The sequence below is a fragment of the Natator depressus genome, chromosome 2 (genome assembly GCF_965152275.1).
Source record: "Natator depressus isolate rNatDep1 chromosome 2, rNatDep2.hap1, whole genome shotgun sequence".
Taxonomy (NCBI): Eukaryota; Metazoa; Chordata; order Testudines; family Cheloniidae; genus Natator; species Natator depressus.
In genome coordinates, this window is record NC_134235.1 from 216,161,555 (window position 1) to 216,188,130 (window position 26,576).

The following is a 26,576-nucleotide window of genomic DNA, read 5'->3' on the forward strand; positions in this document are numbered from 1 at the left end:
GGAAAATTCCTTTCCAATCCCAAATATGGCGATCAGCTAAAACCTGAGCATGTGGGCAAGACTCACCAGCCAGACACCCAGGAAAGAATTCTCTGTAGTAACTCAGATCCCACCCCATCTAACCATCACAGGCCATTGGGCCTATTTGCCACTAATAGTCAAAGATCAATTAATTGCCAAAATCGTATTATCCCATCATACCATCTCCTCCATAAACTTATCGAGTTTAATCTTGAAGCCAGATAGGTCTTTTGCCCCCACTGCTTCCCTTGGAAGGCTGTTCCAGAACTACACTCCTCTGATGGTTAGAAACCTTTGTCTAATTTCAAGTCTAAACTTCCCGATGGCCAGTTTATATCCATTAGTTCTTGTGTCCACATTGGTACTGAGCTTAAATAATTCCTCTCCCTCCCCAGTGTTTATCCCTCTGATATATTTATAGAGAACAATCATATCTCCCCTCAGCCTTCTTTTGGTTAGGCTAAACAAGCCAAGCTCCTGGAGTCTCCTTTCATGAGACAGGTTTTTCATTCCTCGGATCATCCTAATAGCCCTTCTCTGTACCTGTTCCAGTTTGAATTCATCCTTCTTAAACATGGGAGACCAGAACTGCACACAATATTCCAGATGAGGTCTCACCAGTGCCTTGTATAACGGTATTAACACCTCCTTATCTTTACTGGAAACACCTCGCCTAATACATCCCAAGACCGCATTAGCTTTTTTCATGGCCATATCACATTGGTGGCTCATAGTCATCCTGTGGTCAACCAATACTTCAAGGTCCTTCTTCTCCTCTGTTACTTCCAATTGATGCATCCCCAGCTTATAACAAAAAAGCTTGTTATTAATCCCTAAATGCATGACCTTACACTTCTCACTATTAAATTTCACCCTGTTACTATTACTCCAGTTTACAAGGTCATCCAGATCTTCCTGTATGATATCCCGGTCCTTCTCTGAATTGGCAATACCTCCCAGCTTTGTGTCATCCACAAACTTTATTACCACACTCCCACTTTTTGTGCCGAGGTCAGTAATAAAAAGATTAAATAAGATTGGTCCCAAAATTGATCCCTGAGGAACTCCACTGGTAACCTCCCTCCAGCCTGACAGTCCACCTTTCAGTATGACCCGCTGTAATCTCCCCTTTAACCAGTTCCTTATCCGACTTTCAGTTTTCATATTGATCCCCATCTTTTCCCATTTAACTAATAATTCCCCATGTGGCACCGTATCAAACGCCTTACTAAAATCAAGGTATATTAGATCCACTGCATTTCCTTTGTCTAAAAAATCTGTTACTTTCTCAAAGAAGGAGATCAGGTTGGTTTGGCATGATCTACCTTTGTAAAACCATGTTGCATTTTGTCCCAATTACCATTGACCTCACTGTCCTTAACTACTTTCTCCTTCAAAACTTTTTCCAAGACCTTGCATACTACAGATGTCAAACTAACAGGCCTGTAGTTACCCGGATCACTTTTTTTCCCTTTCTTAAAAATAGGAACTATGTTAGCAATTCTCCAGTCATACAGTACAACCCCTGAGTTTACAGATTCATTAAGAATTCTTTCTAATGCGCTTGCAATTTCATGTGCCAATTCCTTTAATATTCTTGAATGAAGATTATCTGGGCCCCCCGATTTAGTCCCATTAAGCTGTTCGAGTTTCACTTCTACCTCAGATATGGTAATATCTGCCTCCATATCCTCATTCCCATTTGTCATGCTACCATTATCCCTAAGATCCTCATTAGCCTTATTAAAGACTGAGGCAAAGTATTTGTTTAGATATTGGGCCATGCCTAGATTATCCTTAACCTCCACTCCATCCTCAGTGTTTAGCAGTACCACTTCTTCTTTCTTTGTTTTCTTCTTATTTATATGGCTATAGAACCTTTTACTATTGGCTTTAATTCCCTTTGCAAGGTCCAACTCTACTTGTCTTTTAGCCTGTCTCACTTTATCTTTACATGTTCTGACCTCAGTGAGGTAGCTTTCCTTGCTGATCCCTCCCATCTTCCACTCCCTGCATGCTTTCTGCTTTTTCTTAATCACCTCTCCGAGATGCTTGCTCATCCAACTTGGTCTACAACTCCTGCCTATGAATTTTTTCCCCTTTCTTGGGATGCAGGCTTCCGATAGCTTCTGCAACTTTGATTTGAAGTAATCCCAGGCCTCCTCCGCCTTTAGATCCGTAAGTGCTTCAGTCCAATAAACTTCCCTAACCAATTTCCTTATTTTTTAAAGTTAGCCCTTTTGAAATCAAAAACCTTAGTCGCAGATTTATTTTTGTTTATCCTTCCATTCAGTTTGAACTGAATTAGCTCATGATCACTTGTCCCCAAGGTTGTCCCCTACAACCATTTCTTCTATGAGGTCCTCACTACTCACCAAAACCGAATCTAAAATGGCATCCCCTCTAGTCGGTTCAGCAACTACTTGATGAAGGAATCCATCAGCTATCGCATCTAGGAAAATCTGAGCCCTATTATTATTACGAGGACTTGTCCTCCAGTCTATATATGGGAAGTTAAAGTCTCCCATGATCACGCAGTTCCCATTAGTATTTACATCATTAAAAACATTAAAGAGGGCTCTATCCATATCCAAATTAGATCCTGGCGGTCTATAGCACACCCCAAGCACTATCCCAGGGCAGGCTCTTCCCCAATGTGCTTTTTGCCCAGACAGACTATGTCTTATCCATTCCATCGCTTCTTATTTCTTTACAGTCAACCTCATCATTGATATACAATGCTACTCCACCACCTTTACCTTTATTTCTGTCTTTCCTAAACAGCACATACCCTTCAATACCTGTACTTCAGTTGTGACTACTAGTCCACCATGTTTCTGTTATCCCTATAATATCTGGTTTCACTTCCTGCACCAGTAGCTCTAGTTCCTCCATTTTGTTACATAGGCTCCTTGCATTGTTGTACAAACATCTTAATTTTTACTGTTTGGCCTCCCTCATTTTCTTCATCCGATTAGGAACGGATATTCTACCGCCAGTATGACCTATTAGACTGGTATCCACACTACCCTTCCTCCTTATGTCCATTCTCCTACCCACGGCTGTATCCTTTCTTACTTTGTTTTCTTCCCTCTCAATGCTAAAATCCGGAGTGGAGATTACCTGGACATCTCCCATCCATCTCCCCCAAATTCCTAGTTTAAAGCTCTCTTAATCAGTTGTGCCAGCCTCCATCCTAGATGTCTATTTCCTTCCCTACTCAGATGGAGTCCATCCCAAGAGAACACTCCTCTGTGCATGAATGCCTCTGTACATCCCAGAGTGTCTGTACATCCCAGAGCCCTCCTTATAGCACCACTGCCTGAGCCATCTCTTGATAGTCATAATCTTGTCACACCTTTGTTGCCCTTCTCTAGGAACAGGCAGAATCCCACTGAATATCACCTTAGCCTCGGTTTCCTTAAGCATCTTCCCCAGCCTGGCATAGTCTTCCTTCCAGCGAGTATCTACCGGTATCGTTTGTTCCCACATGAAGGATAATTAGGGGATTCTTTCCCGCTCCCTTTTGGATACTTTTCAACCTCAGGTCTACATCCCGTATCTTAGCACCTGGAAGACAGCACACGCTTCTATTCTCTGGAGCAGCTCTGGTTACACGCCTGTCTATTCTTCTCAGTAAGGAGTCCCCAATCACGTAGACCTGCCTTTTCCTGGTGACGGTGCTATTCTCCAGTCTATCCCCTGTTCCCTCTGGCTGCAAGTCTTTTCCATTCCTATTCTCCCTTGTAATCCTCTTCAACCCATCCTGCATCCTCCTGGGGCTCATATTTGGTGTTGTCTCCATTGACTCTTCCCATTTTCCTATAGGACTAGCCGCTCTTCTCTTCTACCTTGCCTTTCCACTTTCAGTGTCCACCTGCTGCACCCCTTCTTCATTTTCCAACTTTGCAAAACTGTTCTTGAGCTCTATTTCTCCTTCACTAGCCCGTCTTTTCCTCTGCCTGGTTCTCTTAGTCACATACCTCCACTGTCCACTTTCCTCACCCAACAGTCTCCCCTCAGAGTTCTCTGATCCTGCTTCTGTCTGCAAGTCTGAACTTTTCCCTTCAGCCACCTTGTGTCTTTGCTCCATAATCTGCTCGAACCCCCTTCTAACCTCAACCAGAGTCTCCACCTGCATCTCCAATCCTCGGCTCTTTTATTCTATCTTTTATTTAGCTCTATCAGGTGGCACTTCATGCAGATGAAAGTCTTTCCAGGTACTCCCTCGAGTATCATGTACATACCACAGCTTCCACATCCAGTCATCTTCATTGTGTCCTCCACTGCTTGGGTCATTACCACTGCTGCCTCTGTATCTGTCATAGCCTTCCCACCTAAATCCTGTTAGCCCGGGAAACACAAACCAAACCAAAACACCACCACCCACAGCAAAAACAAACCCCAAATGAGCACTGCAATACAAACTCCCCTTACAAACTCCCACTCAAACTCCCCTGTTTACAGCTCCGTTTGCTGGCTCCTGAGCCACTGCAGCTGTCTGTGAGGAAGTGTAGGGGCAGACAGTATATGTTCAATTTTTGTGTTTTATTCTAATTGTTTCTAAGCAGTTGACATTTTGTACTCCTTAGTCTGTGTCACCTGGGCAAACTTTTATCAGTTCACTGTCAAAATAATTACAGTAATCTTTTCTTATCTTTTGATTTAATTATACATTCTACTTAAGATTGACAGACTTTTTTATATTTGCCCAAAGCCATCACTTCTACTAATGTATCATTTATAAGTGGTGTCACTGGGTAATTAAAAATAATTGAAAATTAATTGAACATTGCAATTAGGAACATTGATAGAAAGATAGATTATGACAGATAAACAGATGTATTGTGGAAACTCCGACTAAACCACCACACCAAAATCTGTGTTTGAGCAGCAGTGAAGAAACATGCGGATTTTTATTGCTTTGTCAGTGATTGACACTGTTCCAATATGTCTACACTATCTCTATACACACAGCACATTATGAAGAAACAGTAGTCATTCTAGTTGAGAAGGAAGCTTCTCAGCATAAGCCCAGTTTTAAAAACCCGTGCACCTTTACAGGAGAAATCCTACTCCCCTGAAATTTCACAGGTCTCACATCTCATCCCAGGGACATTATTTTTTTCTGAGAAGTTGGAAAAAATAGAAAAGAAGTTTGAAAGTTTTGAAGCCAAACCCTCAGTTGGTGTAAAAGAGTATAGCTCTACCAATTCAGACCAGCTGAGGATCTCGCCCATGGAGTTGAAAATTTCTCTCTCAATGTCTTGAAATGTTTCCTGTTTTTTGGCTCGCCATAAAAGGTACAGGAAACCAGGGGGCATGGTTCAGTGAATTGGGAAAGGCATGGAGATGAAGGGGATTGACAGCTACAAGGAAAAGGAGGGCACAGAAGGGGACAAGAAGAGGCAGTCTCCTACCCTTTCTATGGATATTTTATACCAACTAGGTTTAAACTTTTGATACTTAAAGAACTGGGAAATTCAGTAACAAAAAACTTTGTTACAAGAGCGTTTAAGTTAGAAGTGTGTTTCAGTGAAGTCCAGTTATACCCAAAAGCAACATTGTGCTGATTCTTACTAAAATATTACTTTAAAACAAAGTAACCAATCAAACGTTATAAAAACTACAAACGAGCACTTACAAGATTTAGCCAGTACCTGACTACCACAGAGTTCTTCATACTAGAGATGCCCTCAGTATCCACTCTTGGCTATCCTACACTCATTCGTGATGAGTTCACCCGGATCATAAAGTCAAAAATCACATTTCTTCCATATAGTAATACATGAGCGAGCATGCATGCACACATCCACACACACTCCTCCTCCCCTCATGAAATAGATAAAGGACTAAAGTAACAGTGTGCATGGTGTGGAAAGAGGGAGGGCCCTCTCTGGGCACACTACAAGGAGAAAAATTGGCACAGGATGGCCTTCTGTGAGCTATAAGAGGTACAGGCAACTTTCTGCTAATGGAGAAAAGGGTGACCTGCCAGCTGCACCCCGGAAATGTGTTTGAGATATGGCTCACAGCCCGTGGAGATGTGATTCAGAGTCAGAGGAATGTGGTGAGACTATGGACCAGCAGCATGCATGCTAACATCACCAACCAGTGCTAGCTAACAACATCAGTGCACATGTTGCTGCTGCTCAGAGAAGCAACAACAAATAGCCTGCCCTCGGTCACCTAGCCACATCAATGACAGGATGTCTCTTGTGCCATGTATATTTCTGACAGTGCCTCACTTCCCCAGTGCACAAGCTTAGGGATTCAGCCCAAGTAACTAACAGCAAAGAGCAATACTGTACATTTGTGTACTGTTAGCCTAATGCAAATATTCCTCCTTTACATATTATAAACACAAGATCATAAAGGTTAACCATGTCCTCCACATGAAATTCTGAGTGATTTAGTGTGTGTCCATGCAGTGGAAACAATATATGACCTAGCCACAAACACTAAAAATACTTGTTATAAGGGCAGTCTGAATGAATGAATGATAGATGTTAATCCAACCCTTTGTTTTATAGATAATGAAAATATTTTCCTTATCTCCACTATGAGATTTTTTTAAAAGCATTCTGGCTCTTCCACACATAACATTTGTTTGGCATTTCACACTCAAATAATTGGATGTTAACTTCTTTTCCAGGACATCAATATACTTTTTCAAGCTACAGTCCTGTTTTTAATAGAATTTCACCAAGAATACAAGTTTTTGTCAAGTTAGACTTATGGTATGTCATTTTTATAATATTGTTTGCATTGCATTATGTTTATATAATGTAGATGAAATTATTGTACAACACCAGGAATGCCTCGGTGAGAGGTGCTTCATAAATGAAATGATTAGTTATTATCTTTGGAGTTCTGGTAAATGATGTATCACCCTACAGAACAGAACATGGAGCACCTAGTATTTGAGAGTTTTAAAGTCTACTTGTAGAGAATACATACACTCCCTATTTGTTAATTTTTGAAAGATTCTTTGCCACCCTGTGAAAAATCTTCCATTGACAATTTCAGCATCTCAACTAGTGAGTGAATACTTTTATTTTCACTTTATGGAATGCAAGGGGTATTCATCATCATTAAATTAATGTTGTCCTTACACAAAAGTCCTTTTCAGGGAGCTGTTTGCCAGCTATCCAGCTGTGGGGGCAGAGGGTGGGAAGCTGTTGATTTTAGACCTAAGGTAGGGGACAGTTGGAGTCAGGCTTTTAGTGATGGATTCTTTGGCTTTTGGGGACTTTAGAGCACTTAAAAAGAGTAACTGTTCTGCATCTTGTGCCAGGTAACACAGTATGAGGCTTCACTGTTCACATAGTGCTCCCACAGAGACACAAAAACATAAGGTAAAATAGTTCACTCATATGTGGACCAAATACACTCTCTCTATTGGAAGTAGCTTACACAGAGAACATAGTTACAAAACCTAAACAAAATAGTCATGCTTACAGCTGTTTATCTATCATTTGCCATATGCCTGGGGAATTGCACAGTGCTTTATGTCCTTTATGGCAAAAAATTCTGCAGAGAGAGATCTCTATTACTTATTTCAGTTCTGATACTACATTCCTTGCACCCTCCAAAGTCCCATTGCGGTGGAAGTTTGGGATGTGCAAGAACAATTTTTCACTGTAATGATCATATTAACTAAAAGAAAGCTATGTGTTTTTTCTTCCTCCATAAAATATTTTAAGTTAAACCATCTTAGAATGTATCCAAATCTGCAATGCCTAACATAGTGAACATCCGTCTGAGCAATCACAGGATTTGATTTTTCTGATAGTATATCAAATCTGTATTTTTTATCAGTAAAGTTTGCTCCAAATTCTAAAGCAAACTGACACTGCTGTATTTTTTTAAGCATCAATAATCGAAGCCATCTGTGAAGAAATAGTTTTGCAAAGGCATCCCTTTCAGGACACTTTGTGGATTTTGTCACTGCTTGAGGTTTTGGCAAACCATCAATATCACTATAATTCTCTTTAATGAAATATAGGTTTTGAATGGGGTCTCCCCCCCTCTCTTAGGTAGCTAAAGCTTTAAAAATATTACATGTCTAACTTTGAAAATGAAAAGGTTAGGTTTTCTACAAATTACATTATATTAAATTGCAGTAATTCAAAATGGTATCAGCGCAAGTGATCAGACAAACAGGATCTGGAACAGTTTTTAAAATCGTAGAATGTGTATCACACTAAGCTACAATGGCTGATGTAGTCTTTAAATCAGGTCTAATAGAAAGAATACTGCAGCTTTAAGCAGAGGAAATGAATGCTGTTGGTAAAGATTCATTACAAATCATGAATTTTAACACACAAAAAGTGAAACAGGGCTGCCAAAAGTGACAGCATAACATTTCAAAAATGTCACACTCTTACCCCCTCAAAAAAGGCTCTATGTGGTAACTGTTTAAAATGTTCTATCCAAGAAAAGCAATATCTTGTCATTTCTTAATTCTTTGATTAATAATTGAAATCTGAGTTTCAAATGAATAAGGAGATATATGCTAAACATTGCTAAAAGCAAAGGAGCATTCTGGTGCTAGCAGACTTCTCTCTTTTTGTTTTTATTCTTCTCAACAGTGTTCATATGAGTCATAGTGTTAATTACTAATTTTGTAACTACACTCTTTTTTTCGTTAGCACACATATCATGGACCGCTTACTATTATGTTCTTATAATTTACACAGTATCCGTGGTATGCATGGTGCTTTAAAGGGAAATATAAAGGTGAGGTTCCGTTCAAGATAATGGTATATCAAAGTTATAATGAAAAACATCTTTGGAAGGTGTTGGGAGTATAAAGGTAAACAAAAGGGAAGGGATATAGCTCTACGGGACACAGTTCCTTTCAGAACACAGCTAAATGTTAATGGCATCATAGATTTCTGGAGATTTTCCTCCCACACTTTGAGTTATGAAATTTACCATTATTTTATTATAATGGAATGAAGTCAGTTTCAAATGGCGTTAGAGTTGATAGGCTTTGTGGAAGAATATGAATTACTTTTCATTTAACTCTAGCTGCTGTTACAACCATTGGACTACAGTAATAACTGAACGTTCAGTGTCAACATAAATTGTAGGATATGGTCCTGGCCTACAGCATTTCATCCAGGTGATATCCTTGGTCTCAATAGAGGTAGCTAAACCACTTCCCATGGGTCACATTCCACCTTTTAATGCTTCAGTGCAATTTCTGTTGACTTCCATAGAAGCCATTCACAAGCATCAAAAAGCCAAAAGTAGCTCAACTGAGTTAATTTTACTAGCTAATGGTTAGAGGCAAACTACCTGGATAAGAGACATAAGGAAAGATGGCTAGGTAAGCAATAGTATAGTGAATGCATCAGAGCTTAAGGCTCAGTTTCCTGAAATTTATCAATATACGAGAGATCAACCTTCTGGGTACCTGAGAAGATTACATATTGGGCTAATATAGATTCATAGATCTATGAATCTATATTAGCCCAAGACATTCTTGAGGTGGAGTGAAAGACACAAAATTTGACTCTTACATGCAAGACCAGTTTTTACAAGGTTGTTTGCATGAATCACTGCTAACCAAATTTAGGATCAAGGATATTAATCCAGATGGCAGACATAGAAATATTCCCTATGCCGAACACTTGTTTGAGTTCAATTGAGAAGGAATTCTCAGATCTTTTAAAAAAAAAAAAAAATGAAAGCTTCATCAAGAGATAGCAGGGAAAGGGAGACCCATTAGTAAAGGTAGCCTTTAGTTGGTAAAGGAACATCTGGTACTGGGGAGAGCAATTCTGAAATAGACTGGAAAGAGAAATCACTCTGAGCTGAGGAGCAGTTGATTCAGTTGCAGATAACATGGCCAACATCTGCTTCCCCCCCTTCAGAAGAACATATATGTTTCAATTGTGGACAGTGAGGACATTTCATGGGAGACTGTGAAAATTCTACCAATCCTGATTTTGTGCACACATGCCAAGAGCAGGACAGGGCAGAGCACTTAGTTAGAAGAGCCCAGAGGCATCTATAAGAACCAGTGTGATAGAATCAGACAGTTGCAGCGGCACAGGAGCCAGCAAACAGAGCTGTAAACAGGGGAGTTTCAGTGGGAGTTTGAAAGGCGAGTTTGTATTGTGGTGCTTGTTTGGGGTTTTTTTTGCTGTGGGTGCTGGTGTTTTGGTGTGGTTTGTGTTTCCCAGTTTAACAGGATTTAGGTGAGAAAGCTATGACAGATACAGAGTCAGTAGTGGGAGTGACCCATGTAGTGGAAGAGTCATTGGAAACTACACCAAATATGAGCCCCAGGAGGATACAGGATGGGTTGAAGAGGATTACAAGGGAGAATAGGAATGGAAAGGACTTGCAGCCAGAGGGAACAGGGGATAGACTGGAGAATAGCACCGTCACCAGGAAAAGGCAGGTCTACGTGACTGGGGACTCCTTACTGAGAAGAATAGACAGGCGTGTAACCAGAGCTGATCCAGAGAATAGAAGCGTGTGCTGTCTTCCAGGTGCTAAGATACGGGATGTAGACCTGAGGTTGAAAAGTATCCGAAAGGGAGCGGGAAAGAATCCCCTAATTATCCTTCATGTGGGAACAAACGATACCGGTAGATTCTCGCTGGAACGTATCAAGGGAGACTATGCCAGGCTGGGGAAGATGCTTAAGGAAACCGAGGCTAAGGTGATATTCAGTGGGATTCTGCCTGTTCCTAGAGAAGGGCAACAAAGGTGTGACAAGATTATGACTATCAAGAGATGGCTCAGGCAGTGGTGCTATACGGAGGGCTTTGGGATGTATGGCCACTGGGAAGCATTCATGGACAGAGAGGAGTGTTCTCTCGGGATGGACTTTATCTGAGTAGGGAGGGAAATAGACTTCTAGGATGGAGGCTGGCACAACTAATTAAGAGAGCTTTAAACTAGGAATTTGGGGGAGATGATTGGGAGATGTCCAGGTAATCTCCACTCCGGATTTTAACATTGAGAGGGAAGAAAATGAAGTAAGAAAGGATACAGCCGTGGGTAGGAGAATGGACATAAGGAGGAAGGGTAGTGTGGATACCAGTCTAATAGGTCATACTGGCGGTAGAATATCCGTCCCTAATCGGGTGAAGAAAGTGAGGGAGGCCAAACAGCAAAAATTAAGATGTTTGTACAACAATGAAGGAGCCTAGGTAACAAAATGGAGGAACTAGAGCTACTGGTGCAGGAAGTGAAACCAGATATTATAGGGATAACAGAAACATGGTGGACTATTAGTCATGACTGAAGTACAGGTATTGAAGGGTATGTGCTGTTTAGGAAAGACAGAAATAAAGGTAAAGGTGGTGGAGTAGCATTGTACATCAATGAGGAGGTCGAATGTAAAGAAATAAGAAGCGATGGAATGGATAAGACAGAGTCCGTTTGGGCAAAAAGCACATTGGGGAAAAAAACTACGAGAGCCTCCCATGGGATAGTGCCTGGATCTAATTTGGATATGGATAGAGCCCTCTTTAATGTTTTTAATGAAGTAAATACTAATGGGAACTGCGTGATCATGGGAGACTTTAACTTCCCAGATGTAGACTGGAGGACAAGTCCTCGTAATAATAATAGGGCTCAGATTTTCCTAGATGCAATAGCTGATGGATTCCTTCATCAAGTAGTTGCTGAACCGACTAGAGGGGATGCCATTTTAGATTCGGTTTTGGTGAGTAGTGAGGACCTCATAGAAGAAATGGTTGTAGGGGACAATCTTGGGGACAAGTGATCATGAGCTAATTCAGTTCAAACTGAATGGAAGGATAAACAAAAATAAATCTGACTAGGGTTTTTGATTTCAAAAGGGCTGACTTTCAAAAATTAAGGAAATTAGTTAGGGAAGTGTAGTGGACTGAAGAACTTATGGATCTAAAGGCGGAGGAGGCCTGGGATTACTTTAAGTCAAAGCTGCAGAATCTCTCGGAAGCCTGCATCCCAAGAAAGGGGAAAAAATTCATAGGCAGGAGTTGTAGACCAAGTTGAATGAACAAGCATCTCAGAGAGGTGATTAAGAAAAAGCAGAAAGCATGCAGGGAGTGGAAGATGGGAGGGATCAGCAAGGAAAGCTACCTCACTGAGGTCAGAACATGTAAAGATAAAGTGAGACAGGCTAAAAGACAAGTAGAGTTGGACCTTGCAAAGGGAATTAAAGCCAATAGTAAAAGGTTCTATAGCCATATAAATAAGAAGAAAACAAAGAAAGAAGAAGTGGTACTGCTAAACACTGAGGATGGAGTGGAGGTTAAGGATAATCTAGGCATGGCCCAATATCTAAACAAATACTTTGCCTCAGTCTTTAATAAGGCTAATGAGGATCTTAGGGATAATGGTAGCATGACAAATGGGAATGAGGATATGGAGGCAGATATTACCATATCTGAGGTAGAAGTGAAACTCGAACAGCTTAATGGGACTAAATCGGGGGGCCCAGATAATCTTCATTCAAGAATATTAAAGGAATTGGCACATGAAATTGCAAGCGCATTAGAAAGAATTCTTAATGAATCTGTAAACTCAGGAGTTGTACTGTATGACTGGAGAATTGCTAACATAGTTCCTATTTTTAAGAAACGAAAAAAAAGTGATCCGGGTAACTACAGGCCTGTTAGTTTGTCATCTGTAGTATGCAAGGTCTTGGAAAAAGTTTTGAAGGAGAAAGTAGTTAAGGACAGTGAGGTCAATGGTAATTGGGACAAAATAAAACATGGTTTTACAAAAGGTAGATCATGCCAAACCAACCTGATCTCCTTCTTTGAGAAAGTAACAGATTTTTTAGACAAAGGAAATGCAGTGGATCTAATTTACCTAGATTTCAGTAAGGCATTTGATACAGTGCCACATGGGGAATTATTAGTTAAATTGGGGGATCAATATGAAAATTGAAAGGTGGATAAGGAATTGGTTAAAGGGGAGACTACAGCGGGTCATACTGAAAGGTGAACTGTCAGGCTGGAGGGAGGTTACCAGTGGAGTTCCTCAGGGATCAGTTTTGGAACCAATCTTATTTAATCTTTTTTATTACTGACCTCGGCACAAAAAGTGAGAGTGTGCTAATAAAGTTTGCAGATGATACAAAGCTGGGAGGTATTGCCAATTCAGAGAAGGACCGGGATATCATACAGGAAGATCTGGATGACCTTGTAAACTGGAGTAATAGTAACAGGGTGAAATTTAATAGTGAGAAGTGTAAGGTCATGCATTTAGGGATTAATAACAAGAATTTTAGTTATATGCTGGGGACGCATCAATTAGAAATAACGGAGGAGGAGAAGGACCTTGGAGTATTGGTTGACCACAGGATGACTATGAGCTGCCAATGTGATATGGCCGTGAAAAATGACAATGCGGTCTTGGGATACATTAGGCGAGGTATTTCCAGTAGAGATAAGGAGGTGTTAGTACCGTTATACAAGGCACTGGTGAGACCTCACCTGGAATACTGTGTGCAGTTCTGGTCTCCCATGTTTAAGAAGGATGAATTCAAACTGGAACAGGTACAGAGAAGGGTTATTAGGATGATCCGAGGAATGAAAAACCTGTCTCATGAAAGGAGACTCAAGGAGCTTGGCTTGTTTAGCCTAACCAAAAGAAGGTTGAGGGGAGATATGATTGCTCTCTATAAATATATCAGAGGGATAAATACCAGAGAGGGAGAGGAATTATTTAAGCTCAGTACCAATGTGGACACAAGAACTAATGGATATAAACTGGTCATCGGGAAGTTTAGACTTGAAATTAGACAAAGTTTTCTAACCATCTGAGGAGTGAAGTTTTGGAATAGCCTTCCAAGGGAAGCAGTGGGGGCAAAAGACCTATCTGGCTTTAAGATTAAACTTGATAAGTTCATGGAGGAGATGGTATGATGGGATAATATGATTTTGGCAATTAATTGATCTTTAAATATTCATGGTAAATAGGCCGAATGGCCTGTGATGGGATGTTAGATGGGGTGGGATCTGAGTTACTGCAGAGAATTCTTTCCTGGGCATCTGGCTGGTGAATCTTGCCCATATGCTCAGGGTTCAGCTGATCGCCATATTTGGGGTTGGGAAGGAATTTTCCTCCAGGGCAGATTGGAAGAAGCCCTGGAGGTTTTTCGCCTTCCTCTGTAGCATAGGGCACGGGTCACTTGCTGGAGAATTCTCTGATCCTTGAAGTCTTTAAACCATGATTTGAGGACTTCAATAGCTCAGACATAGGTGAGAGGTTTATCGCAGGAGTGGGTAGGTGAGATTCTGTGGCCTGCATTGTGCAGGAGGTCAGACTAGATGATCATACTGGTCCCTTCTGACCTAAATATCTATGAATCATAGAATATCAGGGTTGAAAGGGACCACAGGAGGTCATCTAATCCAACCCCCTGCTCAAAGCAGGACCAATCCGCAACTAAATCATCCCAGCCAGGGCTTTGTCAAGCCTGACCTTAAAAACCTCCTAAGGAAGGAGATTCCACCACCTCCCTAGGTAACCCATTCCAATGCTTCACCACCCTCCTAGTGAAAAAGTTTTTCCTAATATCCAACCTAAACCTCTCCCACTGCAACTCATTACTCCTTGTTCTGTCAAGACAGTTATTGGGCATGCTTAGTAGCTGTCTCTGAAGCTATGCAGTGGGTTTCCATTAAAGGCAAACAGTCCACTGGGCTCCAGCCATCCACCATCTGAGAGCTGAGCCAATTGGACTTCAGTGGGGAACAGTTATAAAGGGGAGTTAGCAGCTACCAACACTTATGGTGAGATCTGCGTCTCAGAGCCTGTGCCACTTTGGATCCAGGCTACAAACTCCCTGTCTCTCTGGAAGCTGAGGAGACTGTCACCTACTGACTCTGCTGGCCATGAAGATCTTTGGACTGTTGCTGCTGAGGAAATTCTGAGGGATTTGTAGGGGAACTGTGGAGCTGCCAGTCTCCTCTGGCTCTGAAGAGTCTAGGTGACACGTGCACTTTTGATGTGAGACTCAGAGGGCTTCTTTGTGAAAAGATCAGAGGGGTGTGTGTATGTATGTGTGTACACTAAGGTATACCTTCCACAGAACTTTATGTAAGAGCAACAATACGGGGAAACCTGGGTGGGAAAACACCAACATAGTTCGTGTGTGAAAGTTGTTTAAGAAAACTTTGCACAAGTATTGCAAATGCTAGTTGCACATATTTATATTTTAAATGTTATTCTTTAAGAAATTGTATGGCACTTCCTCTTGGCACTGTAATACTTTTAAAAAAAAAACTCTTGAAAGGACTGAGCTCTGGCTTTTGCTTCAGCAGAGAAGTAGGCTGAAGTGCAGGAAAAAAGAGGGAGTGTTTTAGTTTCACATATTACCTCAGCACTTTACTAACCCATTACACACACACACACACACACACACACACACACACACCCCCTCCTGTGGATTTGGGTGCTTGGCACCTTTGGAAAACAAGCCTCTGGAGCACATAATACATCTGAGGAAATTTATGTTGACTTTGAAAGAGCAGACAACAACAAAGGAACCAAATGAGGAAAGAAAAGCAACTCTAGCCAACACCAGCCGCTAAATATAGTCTTTCACTTACCTCAGTGCATTTAATTCTAAGATATGCCTTTCTGATTCCATCCATTCAGTTGAAAAGGGGAAGACCACACCAAGATAAGCAATGAAGAGTGGTCAAACATATAACTTAACAACAGTGCATAGAAGCCACTACAGAAAAACTAAGGGGGAATGAAACATTTTGTGGTGCGGTTGAGTGGCTGATTACTATACTCAATCCACCAATATTTTCCAAGCATGGACAGCTTTTACTGAAATTAAAATAGAAAACACAAGGCCCATATCCCACAAAAAATTGACAGTTTACTAAAGACATGGAAGCTACCAAGTAAGTGACTGCATGGCACTGCAGGAAAAAGATAGAAATAGATGCTGCTACTGAAGATGGCATACTGCAAAAAATATTTGTTTGTGATTATGCTAAAAGTCTATTTGACTCCTTGAAAGAACTTTTAAATTATTACTGATTCCCAATATAAAAGTTGCTGCACATAGCCTCTTCTCCCTAAAAATATGGTGAATGAAGTTACTTCTCCCATAAATAAATTGCCAATAAATTGCCCAAGAAGGTGTGGAATCTCCATAACTGGAGATGTTTAAGAGCAGATTAGACAAACACCTGTCAGGGATGGTCTAGATAATACTTAGTCCAGCCATGAGTGCAGGGGACTGGACTAGATGACCTCTCGAGGTCCCTTCCAGTCAGACGATTCTTTGATTCTGTGATTTTCAGTGTCAGATTTGTACAAAACACTGTACTTCTGAGATGTTTGGAAGAGTCACTGCAGAGAAATAGGAAATGAATAGCTCAAGTATTCATCTAAAAATAAATCAAAATATAGTCAAGTAAAGTATTTCTTTTGCTGTCACTCCAATTACAGATTAGAACTTCTTAAATAGTGTAAAAAACAATGCACAAAGAGTCCACCAAATTAGAAAACAAGTTTCAGTTTGACCTATTTGTAACCCTTTGATGGTCAGCTAATACCTATGGCTTCTGGCTTGCTCTCCCCCTTGCTCATGAAGTAACTGATTTATTTTAAAATCCAGTATCTACGTACCTACTCCCTGATCCCCTGGCAGCGACTCTGACAGAGTGCTGGACAACAACTTCTGTTGAGGGTCTTGGGGTGGGCGGTGCAAGCCCGCCCACATCTGAAGGCCCCTTCCCCAGCCTAAGGGGAGGAGCTACTGGATCCAGATCTCAAATAAATAGGGGGGACAACTAGTGACAAGCAGGGACAGGAGTGAGGGTCACAGGTTTATAAGCAGGAAGCCAGAGGATGACACCAAGTAGAGAACCTGGGACAGCGCCCACTGCTCCTCGAAAGCATCCAGGGAGCCAATGGATGCAGCCCAGAGGAACTCTGCCCAGATACATGAGCCAAGGGAGGAGCAGAAGTAGGTCCCACAGTTGCAGAGCACCTTTCCTTCCAGCATCCTCCTCCTGGTATGGTGGATGGCCACCTTGGCCAGCGCCAGGAGAAGGTTGATGAGGAGGTCTTGTGACTTTGTGGGGCCATGGATGGGGTGTGCATAGATCAGGAGGTGTGGGGAAAAGTGCAGCCAGAACATGAGAAGAAGGTTCTGGAGGAGTCAGAAAAGGGGCTGCAACCTGGCACACGTGAGGTAGATGTGTGCCAGGGTCTCCTTCATGCCACAAAAGAGGCAAGAGTGGGGGGTGTGTGAACCATACCAAGTACACAGGCCATGGAACCAGGGTGGAATACACACTGGCCCACCAGGGTGCCTCACCCTCCACAGATTGTAAGAGCTTCTGTCACTTCGTGTCGGGCCGGGACACAAGGGTGAGGAAATGAAAGGCATGGACCATGACTGTGTACAGCTGGGATAGGTGCAGTTCACGCAGCTGGCTCAGGTTATGCAGGGGGGTGGCTGGGGGGAGCTCACGGGGCAGGGGCCCAATGACAAGTTCCAGAGGGCCGGGGTGAAGGACAGGCGGGGAGCATCCTCCTGCAGGACCCCTTCAAGGAAAACCCAAGAGGTGGAAGGTAAGACTGCCCTCACTCCTGGAGTACGTGCTGGGGGTCGGAGGGGTGGAGAGTTCCATGTGTCGGCCAAGCACCAGTGGATACACCCAGGCCTCTCCCCTCCCCACCCCCGGTTGAAGTCCAGAAAGTCCAGTTATATCAGATCCCTGGGAGGCGGCGGAGGAAGGCGCGTGGCACTGTGCTATGATGGACTACCTGCACCATAAAGGAGTCTCTGCAGGGCCTGGAGGTGGAAGAAATGGAACTGACTGCGGAGGCAGAGCAGGCCCTGTCTTCCTTCCTCCAGGGGGAGACTCAGAATCCCCACAGAGACCCAGTGCAGCCCCAGCAAAAAGAACTCCAGAGTTAGCTTGCTCAAGGCAGGACAGTTTACTCTGCAGGCTCAGGGTGTTGAGCCGGTGCCAGAGCATGGACAGAACCAGCTGGTTAAGCACCAGTGCCCTCCCCCGCAGGGAAAGGCACCAGAGCAGTCCCATCCTCCTCCGCAGTTGCTTAGCCACCCTGCCCTCCAAGTTGTGCCAGTTCTCTGGTGTGGAGGAATGGGTGGCAGAAAGGTAGATGCCCAGATAGAGCAGCAGACCCTCCAGGTGGCCTGGAGCACGGGTGGGAGGGAGCTCGTCTGCCACTCGTCCCCGACCATCAGGCCAGAGCTCTTGACCCAGCTGACCTGGGAAGAGGAGGCCACTGAGCAGACAGCTTGGCAGGCCTCCACCCACGCCGGATGTCCGGATCCTGGACCATGAGGAGCACATTGTCAGCATACGCTGATAGGAACACCCGCAACTTTGGCTCACAGAGCACCAACCCCGTCAACCTCCTGTGAAGGAGGAGAAGGAAGGGCTTGACCGCCAGAATGTACAGTTAGCCTGACAGTGGGCAGCCTTGATGAAGATGACAGGTTCAGTCAGGGTCCAGTTGAGCTTGACCAAACACTGTGAAGGCATACAGCACCTGGAGAAAACCCACAAACTGGGGCCCGAAGCCAAATGCATGCAAAGTTCCTAGGAGATACCCATGGGCCACTCCGTAGAATGCCTTTTCCTGGTCCAGGGACAGGAGGGCGAATGACAGACCATCGCCATACCTGAGCAGACGAAGATCCCAGACAAGATAAAGATTATCAAAGCTGGTATGGCCCGGGATGGTATAGGTCTGGGTGGGATGGACCATGTCCACCTTCATGGACCCCAGCTGCAGCAAGATGGCCTTCACCATGACCTTGTAGTCACTGATGAGGAGTGAGATGGGATGCCAATTCCGAAGGGCACGGTAGTCCCCCATCTTGGGCAGCAGGGCAAGCACAGCTCACCTGCATGGCAGCGGGTGCACCCCACTCCCTAAGGACTCGGCCCAGACAATGGCAAGGTCTGGGCCGAGGACATCACAGAACATGAGGCAGAACTCCATTGTCAGCCTGTCCATGCCTGGGGATCTATTGATGGACATCAGATGGAGGGCTTCCAAGAACTCAACCAGAACAACAGCCTCTTCCTCCAGCAGCAGCAACTCCTCCAGCAGCAGCAGCAGGCAACCAGTCAGGAGAGGCTCCAGTGTAGATGGTGTCACATGCTCTCTCTCTGGGAGGAAGGCCAGAAGGCTCCCAAAAAACAGCACACGGTGTTTTACTAGAAAAAAGGTCTTTGAGCTGTTTGTGGGCTAGAAAGTAGCCAGGAGCGAGGCTGACCCTGACATCCATGGGGACTCATCTGGGATTCTTAGCTGGTGTGAGGATTTGGTGGCCAAGACAATGGAGAAGACACTGCAGTGGTTGTTTGCAAGTGCAAAACCTGGACAGGGGCAGGGACACTTGTCCCCTGAGCCCCCCCCAATTGGTGTCACTGGTACATAGCCAGATACAATGATCATTTCTGAGCAACAGAATGTAGATAAAGATTTAAAACGTCCTAAAGTTCCAGAGGTCTGCTGATTCCTCCTCTGTAATGTGCCCTCTCTCCCTGAGACATGCAAAGCCTCAAATGCTTGTTTAGACCTGCATCCTGTTTAAAGTTTAGGTCATCCTATCAGGGAAGAGAAACAACATCATGGGACACAGATGATTAATCACAAATAAACAATGAACAATGAGTAACAGTAATCTTAGCACTTGTGGATAATCCAGAGGTTATCACTTATTTGCACAGTGAAAACAATACCAAACATGATATTAGTCTCTACTAAAAAAGAAGTAGAGGATGAGACTGAAAATATTGTAATATTGTTATAAATTGGTGCTCTTGGTATGCTATCACATTGAATAATGGGCCAGATCCTCAGGTAGTGTAAGTCAGTGTAGCTCCATTGAATATATGCTGATTTATACCAGCTGATGTTCAGGCCCACTGTGGTCAGTTCTGGTCATCCCCATCCAAAAAAGGCTATGCAGTAGAGGGGAATCCTGGGAAGCTCTTGTTAAAATGCTGCCACCAAACTGAAGAGAGAGTCACTGTGATTTGCTGCAATTCACTCCCTCTCTAGAGGCTGCCAAACCATCCCTACAAGGGATGGCTAATCCATGGGGCCTCCTCAGCTCTCGTCCCCTAATGCCCCTACTCTACTTGCACTATATTGATGAAATCTTCATCATCTGGACCCATGGAAAAGAAGCCCTTGAGGAATTCCACCATGATTTCAACAATTTCCATCCCACCATCAACATCAGCTTGGACCAGTCCACACAAGAGATCCACTTCCTGGACACTACGGTGCTAATAAGTGATGGTCACGTAAACACCACCCTATATCGGAAACCTACTGACCGCTATACTTTCCTACATGCCTCCAGCTTTCATCAAGACCAAACCACACAATCCATTTCTACAGCCAAGCTCTACGATATAACCGCATTTGCTCCAACCCCTCAGACAGAGACAAACACCTACAAGATCTCTATCAAGCGTTCTTACAACTACAATACCCACCTGCGGAAGTGAAGAAACAGATTGACAGAGCCAGAAGAGTACCCAGAAGTTACCTACTACAGGACAGGCCCAACAAAGAAAATAACAGAACGCCACTAGCCATCACCTTCAGCCCCCAACTAAAACCTCTCCAACGCATCATCAAGGATCTACAACCTATCCCGAAGGACGACCCATCACTCTCACAGATCGTGGGAGACAGGCCAGTCCTCGCTTACAGACAGCCCCCCAACCTGAAGCAAATACTCACCAGCAACCACACACCACACAACAAAAACACAAACCCAGGAACCTATCCTTGCAACAAAGCCCGTTGCCAACTGGGTCCACATATCTATTCAGGGGACACCATCATAGGGCCTAATCACATTAACCACACTAACAGAGGCTCATTCACCTGCACATCCACCAATGTGATATGTGCCAGCAATGCTCCTCTGCCATGTTCATTGGCCAAACCAGACAGACTCTACATAAAAGAATAAATGGACACAAATCAGATGTCAAGAATTATAACATTCAAAAACCAGCCGGAGAACACTTCAATCTCTCTGGTCACTTGATTACAGACCTAAAAGTGGCAATATTACAACAAAAAAACTTCAAAAACAGACTCCAACGAGAGACTGCTGAATTGGAATTAATTTGCAAACTAGACACCATTAAATTAGGCTTGAATAAAGACTGGGAGTGGATGTGTCATTACACAAAGTAAAATTATTTCCCCATGTTTATTCCACACACACACACACACACACACACACACACACACACTATTCCTCACACGTTCTTGTCAACTGCTAGAAATGGCCCACTTTGATTATCACTACAAAAGGGTTTTTTTTCCTTTTTTTCCCTCCCCTCTCCTGCTGGTAATAGCTCACCTTACCTCACCTCACCTTACCTCACTCTCGTTACAGTGTGTATGGTAATAGCCATTGTTTCATGTTCTCCGTGTACATAAAATCCCCCTACTGTATTTTCCATTGAATGCATCCGATGAAGTGAGCTGTAGCTCACGAAAGCTTATGCTCAAATAAATTTGTTAGTCTCTAAGGTGCCATAAGTACTCCTTTTCTTTTTGAGTATATTTGTGATTACCAAAGAACACTCATGTGAAAAGCATTTAACAAATGTTTCCTTGGAAGGAGTGTTGCCTTCCTCTTTGGTTAGGTTTCCGATAAAACGTTTTAGCTTACATAGGAAAACAAATGAACAAACTCATGTCCCTCATTCTTCCCTGTCTCTCTACTTCTACCACCACATGCACCCTTGTGGTGCTAGGATTTATGATGAGCTAATGGAGGAAACAATTTGTGGCACTCCCTTGTTAAAATATTGGCAGCAGCATGTCATTGGATATATCCAGAAAGAGAGAAAGTCCAGAGAAGGGTAAAAAAAAAAATATGATGAAGCAAAGAAAGATTTCCACATCAGAAGAGTTTAAAAATACTAGGACTATCTTGTTTCTGTTCTGAAGAAAGGAGAAGAGGAGATAAAGTGATGGAAGTATATAAAATAATCAATAATAGAGAGAAGGTGAGCTGGATGTTATTTAGTCTTTCCCCTTCTAAAACGTAACAACGGAATAGTCAAAGAAATTAAAAAGCAACATATTTAAAAAGATCAAACTTTTACACAGCATATAATTGACATGTGAAACGTACTGCCACCCACACTACATTAATAAGCCAAAGTCAAGGGCGCTGGAACAATTTGCATAGTGGGGGTGCTGAGAGCCATTGAACCAAACTAAATCCTGTATATGATAGTAACTACTTCAAATTAGGGGGTGCAGCAGCACCCCCAGCACCCATAGTTCCAGCACCTATGGCCAAAGTACTTAGTAGGATTTTAAAAAGAATTAGATGTTTATAAGAATAGCAAGAATATAATCACCAGTTACAATAGCTAAAATAAGAGAGACAAGGTGGGTGAGGTAATATCTTTATTGGACCAACTTCTGTTGGTGAAAGAGACAAGCCTTCAAGCTCCACAGAGCTCTTCAGGTCTGTTATGGGGAGATCAGCCCTCATGCTTCAGGACATAACTAACAACTAAGGTTCAGATTTTTGAAGATAGTTAGTTAGGTGTTGCTGCACTCGGCATTGCAATGCCTAACTGATTTGGAAGCCTAAATCTCATTTTCAAAAATGATTTAGGCATTTAGGAGCCTAAATTGTATAAAATGTCACAGGGATTTTGGCTCCACAAGTGTCCAAATCCCTTTTGACAATGATACTTTGGATCATAAATCAGCTAGGCGTTGCAATACTGAATGCAGCAATGCCTAATCACTCTTACAAACCTTAGCCTAGCTGCCTGGTGTTAGGAAAAAACTCCTCTATTGACAGATTATTGCATAACTGACCTTGTGGCAATTATACACCTTCCACTGAAGCATTTGGTACTGACCACTTTCAGAAAGAATACTGGACAAGGCAGACCATGGATGTGATCAGCTATGGCAATTCCAGTGGTCTTGCAAAAGATTACAATAAACAACAAACACTAAAAAGCTTTAAACCCCATTGTAATGAATTTTACTTATAACCATCTTTAATGTATACTGGAAAAGATATAGAAGTAAGGTTATGGCTCCTGACATTGAATTTCAAACATTCACAGAATTTACTCTAAAGCTGAAATCATTTAAGATTCTGTCCAGATGAAGTTCACTTATCTGATTTAATGGCCTATAGAGGTTCCACAAGCCTACTGCTGCTGATGCTAGAACACCATCTCTGGGGGTATTTCCTAAAGCTTGGTTTGAAATGGGTTCATAACTATATTTTTTTTTTTCTCAGAACTAGTTTGCATGGCTGTGTAGGTTGAAGACACTCACATCTGTAATGTGAATCTCTGTCTCATCTCGGAATCTCATTACAAAGCTGCAATTCAAAAAGCAAAGTATGATTTTGTGGATGATCAGGTGGGTTCACTAGAACCAGAACTTGGACTAGTGAGCAAAATATAATTCTGGGTTTAGGGGATAGAAAAAAGGCATTTAAATGGGAAGGAATGGGGTAATTCAAAAAACAAAAAGCCCATCTCTCCCTCTCACTTCATCTGCCTCAAAAATACCTTGTTAATGTAGATTTATGTTATATACAGTATGTTGTAGGTTGAAAACACTAAACATTTGAAAGTCAGATCAGAACATAAAAAAGTGAAGGTTCCACAAACATCACCACACAGCATGTACCTACTGGTAATAGACATACAGGAAATTCATAGGTACTACAACAATTTTAGAAACTTTTCATGTAATTGAATACAATTCAATATGCAATATATTCTGCTCAAGTACAAGCTCCTATTTCTCCTCCATGCAGAAAAAGAAAGGCTTCAGCCTGTGTCTGTTAATGTTGTACTCTGGCACGTGTGGCTGATTTATGTGAAGTGCACGAAGTAAAGGGTTCATATCTGGCCAGCATCTGCTATATCTCAGAGGCATACTGAGAGTGTTGTAGCCTGATTGATAAGCAGGTATTTGCTTTTATCTACTAAGCAATAGTTGAAAGGGTTCTGCTTCCGAATTAGCTACAGTAGTGAGGTTGTCAACTGAATGAGGACCTTGAGGAGCACATGAGAAACAGTCCATTGTGTGCTCTCTCATGAGCAATGTTATAAAATTTGTTCGTCAAACCAACAGGATCACAACCACTATAATACAGGAAAGGAGACAGAGCCAATACAAAATGTCCAAACACTTGCACACTCACATCATCTCTTTTGGGGAAACCCAGAATAGGTGAAGCAATCTGCATATGGTCATTCCAACGTATCCCACTGCCCACAGGCTAGGTCTTACCTTTCATAGACAGTTACGCTGCCTCCCCCCGCCCCCAACCCCAATATCTTATAATATTTAATGATGGTTTCAACTTTCTTTCCTTGTATGTACTTTGACATAACAATATTAGAGTCCCTATCCTCACTAGGTCAATTAATCATTTACATTATTCTCATTAGCATTTACATCAATTAGTTGCCATGGTACACCTGCAGTTAGTACATGTAAGTTTTGGTTAAACTCAACAAACTTCTAAGCTTTCCTAAAATTCCAAATGTGTACTTCTGCAGTTCCTCACTCTGCCTTTTCCTATCATGTACCATTCTCATTTACTGTTATCCTTATCTTGTGATTTAAGGTCAATCTATTGGTTAAATACAACTTTCCTATCACGGCCTTAGCTAGTCTAAGCTAATTGTCATGCAGGCCTGAGGCCTATAGGTCCTTGTGTTACAGCTTACTCATAAATGGTTGTTACATATCTGGATGGCTACAGGGTGAACTAAATCGAGATGGTGGTATTTCTAGTCACTATAGACATATTTGTATAGGTTGAGTTTAAAGATCACTGTGGAGTAGAAGATGATGGAGGGTGTTGTCTACAGAGTCTATGTGGAAGATAATATGTGATCACTGTGGGAGGACAGCTGTGAGCAGATCAGGTGTCTTGCCTGCATAGGACATTTTGGTTACCCATGGTCAATGGATGTTTTTCCAAGACCTCAGATATGTGGAAATACAGGGACAAAGGATAGGGAGGTGTTGTGGGGGGCAACTGATCAAGGTAGAGCTTTTGTCATGCCTGGGCAATATAGCTGTAATAAAGAATGTACGTTCACCTATAACTGCTGAACAGTCACAGTGTCAGTTGGATCTGAAGGAAAACTGGGCATAGCTGGTACAAGACATAGTGAACTGGCTAAATCAGGACTCTGAGTCAGGGAATGTTTCCCTTGTAAAACTGAAATGTATATGATATGAGGCTAAATAATAACACAGTTAGTTTCCACTAACTAATAGAATAACAACATGATGATCTCGAGAACTGACTTCCAGACTCTGAGTAGCATACATTTTTTTTTCGTATTTTCCATCTGAATCTGTTAGCTCAGCTAAAATAGCGTGTATTCAAGAGACCAAGTGAAATGCTTCCTGCTGCCCCTCTAAATCACATGGGGTATGCTCAGCCAATCTGGGACAGGAGAAATTCTATGTGCTATTTTCCCAGCAACCATGGTTCAAATTTGGCTCCAACTTAAAATGGCACTGGGGAACAGCAGCATCAAAATGCTGTGGATATCTTGGCACAGCAACACAATATTTCCCATAGACACAGAATCTGAGCTCATTGTCACTGGAGGAGAAGTTAACCCAAGTTGCTGCATGAAGGCACAGTGCTACATGACTATCCCAAAAGACAGAGATTTTCAGGGGTCCAGACCCAATGCTTGTATCATATCATGGCAGAAAGTGAGGAGATCTACCCCTCCCTGCTATGGGAGAAGTAGGAAGAAACTCAATTAGTCAAATCTTGAAGACATCTTTGTGCCTTGAGGGGATGGTTTCCCATGGAAAGATGAATCTGGCCCCATACTTGTTCATTTCCATGAGCTGATTTAGCTTTAAATAAAGTGCATGTCCTGGCAGATTTTTAATTCATGGGGTATATTATTCTCTCTGTAGCTGGTCTTTCCCTCACAGGAAGGTCTTCCCCTTCCCATACTGGACTGGTCAGAATCTGGCCATTAACTTGAATAAAACCATATTCTTTTTGAATATGCAATGGGTATTTTCTTCACTTAAATATTTTGTTTAGAACGTGAAGCTGCATGAACATCTTAAAATGATCTGAGCATAAGTAGGATGCCATGCTCTCAGATGTGTTGAAGGGACATATCAGACTGCCAAATAGGATATCAAGAAAAAAAAGTTCTTATTTCAAAGATAAAAATATGTATGGCATATTTATTGTGCAGGCCCAGGCTTCTTGTGGAGTTGCTTTTGGGATAGTAAATTAGAAAAACACGTGAATTAAAGGGTACTTAATCAGGTTGAAGCAGTTACTCCAATTCCAGCAACTCCCTCCCACTATGTTACATCTGATAATGTACGAAAGTCCAAACATAAATTTAGTTTAAAAAGATGTAAAATGAAACTCAGTTTACATAGCTAGCCATGTAATACATATTCTTCCAAAAGAAGCAATTTTTACCACAGCATAATCTGCAGTTTACTAATCCCCAATTGTAAAGTTTTGCAAACTGAAACTTTTCCAC

General features: G+C 42.3%; 1 protein-coding gene across 7 annotated transcripts in view; it reads right to left on the bottom strand.

Moving 5' to 3' along the window:
* DYNC1I1 (dynein cytoplasmic 1 intermediate chain 1) overlaps positions 1-26,576 on the bottom strand; it is a 255,231-nt gene that overhangs the window by 74,178 nt on the left and 154,477 nt on the right. The gene's annotated exons all lie outside the window — the stretch shown is intronic.